Consider the following 6000-nt stretch of genomic DNA (forward strand, 5'->3'; position numbering starts at 1 on the left):
CTTTTTTCTGGATCCCGTTCCCAACCTGGACAGCACTACTTGGCTGCTCTGCGTGTAAAATTCCTGAAAAGGGTGCGAGATGGAGACCTACTACTCTGTCTGCTTCTGGCTCCCATGGGCTCCCACATCCTCTATCCCCCTCCCGGAGGAGAGGTCTGTTCACCGACTCTTCAACCCCGCCCCGCCCCACCCCACCCCACCCCCAAGCCCGGTCGTTTTTCTCCTGCATTCAAGCTGAGCTCTAAACCTAGGTCCTAGGACACAGGGCAGCCTTTTGGCCCTGGGCAGGTTCTCTCTGACCCACATACCTGGTATCCCCCAGCGAGCCATCACCTCTGCAGGAATCTGGACCTTGAGTGGCCCCCCTTCTCTAGTCCCCTCCTTTTCTTCATCTTTCCTCTCTCTGTTCTCTCTTTCATCTCTCCACTCATTTCATTCTTAACCTTGTCTTGACTTTAATCTTATATGCTTCCTACCTATTATTTGTGAGCCATTTCCCATCTCCCGGTATTTCTTGCCCGTCTGCACCTTTGGTGTGGTCTCCTCCGTGCATTAACTTCTCTCATCTTAGCTCTTCCCTCTTCTGCCTCTTTTCTCCTTTCTGTATTTAACCCTTCATAGGAAAGGCCTTTTTCCCTCTCCCAGCACATTTTATTTACTTTTTCATGACTTTGGATAAAGGGAGAGGACTCAAAAGAAGAAAAAATCAAAACCTGTTTTGTGAACTTGGACTTAATTATACTGTTTATTAAGCATTCTCCAAGTGCTAGACATGTACCTATGTTAACTTTTATACATAAACATACTCCAATGAGATGGGTATTATGATTCCCATTTTCAAGATGAGGAAACTGAGATCAGGAGGTCAGGGAGGTAAAGGGACTTCCCAGGGTCACGCAGCTAATGAGCACAAGAGCTAAGATCTGAACTCCAAGCTCCAAAGCCTTGGCTGTTTCCACTGAAACACACTGTCCTCAGTGACCTTGGAAAAGCCCACCTATCAAAGATGTTGTGAAAGGCACATCTGCATGAGTGCATTTGGGTCTTTTTCAGCTCTGAGGTTTGTAAGGTATGCTTCTCCTGTCTCAGTTTACTAATCTGTGAACCCAAGGAGGGGGCGGGGGTGTGGAAATCTGGCTTTTCAAGTCCTCTGATTCTAAATTGTCTCCTGCCTCTCTGATGCCTGCTCCAGTTCATTTACCCCTCCAAAATATGTCGCCCTGGCTCCCTCAGTCTCTCCTTTGTACCCTTACAATCCGCCACTATCCTCTGCAATGGGGCTTTCTGATTTTCTATGCCCCTTTCTTCAAATATGCTGACATAGTCCATTTATAGAAGTGCACACCAGGAAAAAAGGGCTCCCTTATGTAAGGCAGAGTCTGTGCAAGTCCTTCATGGACCCCTGGTACAAAGGCCTGTCGAATGAGACTAACACTTTCATTCATTCATTCACCACCAAATATCTAGGGCTCCTACCAGGCACTATAAGGGGATGCAGAGATGCATAAACACAACTCCTGCCCTTGGAGAGTTTATAACGATGGGGAGGGAGGTGTGGGGATGAGAGAGCACAGAAATATCTCAGATACCAGGCAGGCAGGCAGGCAGACAGACAGACATGTGTTTCTTTTATGAGGTGCTCTGAAACATATGCTTGGAGAAATCAAAGAAAGCTTCCCAGAGGAGGTGGCATTGGAATTGAGCCATGTAGGACTAGCAGCATGGGGTTAAATCTGCCATTTGGCATTCCTGGCAACTGCTCAGCATCTGAATGAATCCCTTAGAGGGGGCTTTACTCTCTAAGCCACAGCCCACCTCCCATGAAGAGGCTACAATTTCCAGATACTTTCGGCCTCCACTGCATCTAAGACTTGAGCACGTGACTCAGAATTCACCAATCAGATTCACCCACCCCAGATTCTGGGAAGGAAGCTGGAATTAGGCAGAATCCACTTGGGGACCAAAGTGGTAACAGGTGGGGCAGTTACATCCAGATTTCATCACTAGTAGAAATGGTTCTAACACTGCTGCTCAGAGCCCAGTGTCATATGGTGTCAGAAGTGTGAAATGCCTTCTTGGTGCCTGGCTGCAGCTACAACAGTAGCTCCATCAGCCAGTTCTGTGATGTGATTTGGAGTGGAGCTCTCAACTTCACAGACTTTCAGCCCAGATACCGTGCTCTCCTGGATATTCTGAGTAATATCACTACTGAATTCTGTTACTGCTTAAATTAACAGAATTGGTCTCTGTTGCTTGTGACTAACACACCTGACCGAGAACAGAAAGTGGAAACAAATGGAAGGCAGCGAGGGCAAAGCTCATGAAGGGAAATGGAGGAAGTTCATTGAGAGGGAGAGGAGAGATTGAAGACAAGACAAAAAAAGGTAGGCAAGGAATTTGCTGTTCATTTTGAAGGAGGACCTACTTTGTCTAGTAGGCAGTGTCGAATCGGGAACAACCACAGGAAAAGAACTCATATTTCTGAACACATACTCTGCAGCTTCAAAACTTTATGCAGAACATCAATGAGTGATGATAACAATTCCTGCCTCCTGGTGGTAGTGAGGCTTCAGAAACCATTATGCAAAGTGCTTAACACAGTAGGTGCTCAATAAATTATAACTGCTGTTTTGATGTCTAATTCCAGCAACATCTGGAGGGAGGCTTGTTATCCCCATTTGATAGATGTGGAGTTTGAGGCTCAGGGAAGCTAAGAAACTTGACTTTGATCACGCAGTTACCAAGTGTTGGAACACACATCTGCCTGACTCCTAAGTCCTTGCTCTCTCTGCCACAGCACGCCACCTTTCTGCCCCAACCCTTCCCACCTACCCTCAGGATGCTAGGACTTCCCTATTCACACTCTGATACCCTGTCTTGTGGCCAGTGGTACCACTCTTCTCACCCTTCCCCTCTCCTCCTAAGTCACAGTTCATGATTGATTTAATTAGCTACAGTTCATGACTGATGTAATTTATTCTCCTAGAGGGTCCCCACATACCCCCACCTCTGACTCCACTGATCTGAAATTCCTTTTCGTTCTTTCTAACCCCTTCCAGCTCCCCAGCTCCCCAGCAAATGCTTCCTCTTGCTTCGTCTTGAATATTTCATATTTGCCTTTCTAGGTAGTTTTGTAACGTTTTCCTCCTTTCCTTCTTCCCCCACCTTACTCTATCCTGTTTTTTAAAAATTCCGTCTATTCAGACCACGTGACTGAGACAGCCTAGTGTATTTGGAGAAGCAAGGATTGGGGAGAGACAGGCTTGGCTGAGATATCATCTCTGCTATTTACCTATTGGGTTAAATCACTCAATAATGCCCCTGTTAGACCTCATTTTCTTATTTGTGAGAGGAGGAAAGTAGTACCCATTTCTCAGGATCATTATGGGAATTTAATGAGATCACATATGTGAAAATGCCTAGCCCATAATGGGTTCTATTAACATTATAAGTAAATCCAAACATCTTCTGGGATCTCACTCCCTGTTTTCCTCTCCAGCCCCATTTGACAAGATCTTCAGCACCATCACTCTGTTCTGGCCAGATACACCTCTTTTTTGTTCCTGGAATGTTTCAAGCTCTTGTGTCCCCAGTGTTTTCCCAAAGGTTCTTCCTTCTGCCTGGAGGGATCTCCCTCCAGACTTCACCTTGCTACCTTTCATTTACATGTAAGTCTTAGTGAATAAAGCACTTTCTCTAAGATGACTAAACCCCCAGTTTAAGCTAGCTCCTCTCTGACTTCCCTGTTATTTCCTTTCATATCTCCTCATGTATATTTTAATTGCACTCATTACATATTTTAATAATTGTCCATTTATTAGTGTGTTTCCTTGATGCGTCTTCCCCTCTAGACTGGGAACTCAAAGAGATCAAAGGCCATGTATGTCCTGCTTACCACCCTGTTCGTACAAGCTAGCTCTGTAGCTGACATAGGGTAGAGACACAAAAGCAGTATTTTGTTAATGAATAATCACGCCTTTCTTGACTTTTAAGTCTAACACAGGTATTGTATTAGGCACTAGCCATAATTCTGCAGTGAAGAAAGGAGACCCATCCTTTTGGTTTTCCACAATGAGTACAAGTCCTGTACCCTTTCCTAGTCCCTCTGTCTGTCCCTCCTTCCCTCCTTTTATTCCTTCCTCCTTTCCTTCTTTCCCTCCTTCTTTTCTCCCTTCCCAGATTTCCATGATTCTAGTGATTTTTTTTAACAGTCTTTCTTCTTTAAGCTTCAAAATGATGTCTAGAACACAAACTCCACTTCAGGAGAAGAGCGTGTTATCTCTTGCTCCATCTCTACTCTATCTAAGCTCAATCCTCCATCAGTCCTCTTCGTACCCACACATGTCCACCGTTTGTTTTCTCTTGCTTCAATCATGGCCCTCTCTGTAATTCACCTCGTTATTTTAATCCTGCCTCACTCCCTGCAGCACGTTGAATCCATTTACCCCCCAGCATATGGTTTCCTTTTCTTCCCTTCAGCCACCTCCCCCCAGACACTCTCTCGTTTTAGGTCTGCCAACCTCAGCATCTTAAACCATGCAGGGCCCAACTCCATCCGCTGGTACAGGAGCAATTACAAGACGAAGGTCAGTCTTGAAGCTTTTCCTTTTACTGTTGATGTCTCCAAATTAGATCACTGTAAATATTTCTATTGCTGCTGTTTCTTTGACTCAGACCTCTCTTTGACCTAAGCTCAAATTCATTTCTCTATCACTTACTAGTTGGCTAATTTTAGTGATTCACTACCTCTCTGAGCCTTAATTATCTTTCTTGTAAGTTGGGTGATGGGAAAGTTGGATGAGCCAGCAGGTATAAGTGGAAGCACTGAGTACTCTCTGGCACACAGTAGGTCCTCAGTAACACTAGCTTGTTTCCAACCCCAAATGTCTATTTATTTGGTCCTTCTGTGACCTTTCTGTCTCTTTGCTTTCCTCCCTCCATTTCTCATCTCCCTTTCCAGAACATTTCCACTATATCTCATTTACAGCAAACTTTTACCATTGTCTCTAACTTCTCCTTCATGAAAAATGAAAGAATATTTCAATCACCGTTGTCTTTCTTCATTTCTACTTGCATCTGTTTAACTGATTTCTGCTTCAGCCCAGGACTTCTCTGACTCTTTTCCCTTAACAGTTCTCAAATTTATTATCTTTTTTCTCCAGCTCATACCTTTCATTACCTCCCACATTCCCTGTCCCCGGTCCTCTAAATCAACCCCTTCTTGTTCCATGATTTACGCAGTCATTTCAAATCCTTCTTATACCATCTAGTCAAAATCCTCGCAAAACTCCTTGAAAGACTCTCTTTCCTCATTCATCCTGTTGCGTTCTCTTTTCCAAGTTCTCTCATCTTTAATTCATCCCCATCATTCATTTGCTTGTGTCCAAATCTCTGTACCTCTTTGCCTACTTAATCATTTCACTTGTTCGTGTTTCCTTCTTCCTTTGTTACTCTTGTCATCTTTCATCCTTAGCACATAGCAATAGGTGATATTCCTCTGGATCTTTTTTCCTTCCAAATCTTACTACTGGTGTATTTTCAGGACCCTCTGTCTGGGTTCCATTGGCTCTTCCTGTCTGGAATATTTTCTCTCTGGAACCCTGCTTTAGTTTTAAAAAAAAAAGCCTTGCAGTATCGCTCTATATTTATTCAAGCTGAACTTCTAACCTGGTACATTAGAATGTATGTTACTAATGAAAAGTGTAAGCTTTATTCTCTGCTAGCGAGTACTAGGTCGTTTTCCTTTCTGCAGCACATTATTTGTACTATTACATTTTGAACTGGTGAAGGTGATGGCAGCATAGAGTGACTATTTCTACAACATTTTCTGGGTGTCTACTATGAGTTAGGCACAAAACATATTTTCTTATTTAATTCTCACAACCACCTGTGAGGTTGCAATTGTTAATCTCAGCTTTACATTGAGACAATTGGGAACACGTAGAAAATGTGCTGCCTGCAATATACTAGGCAATTTACATCTAATGAAGTCCTTCTAAC

This window comes from Balaenoptera musculus, chromosome 6, assembly GCF_009873245.2.
Source record: "Balaenoptera musculus isolate JJ_BM4_2016_0621 chromosome 6, mBalMus1.pri.v3, whole genome shotgun sequence".
NCBI lineage: Eukaryota > Metazoa > Chordata > Mammalia > Artiodactyla > Balaenopteridae > Balaenoptera > Balaenoptera musculus.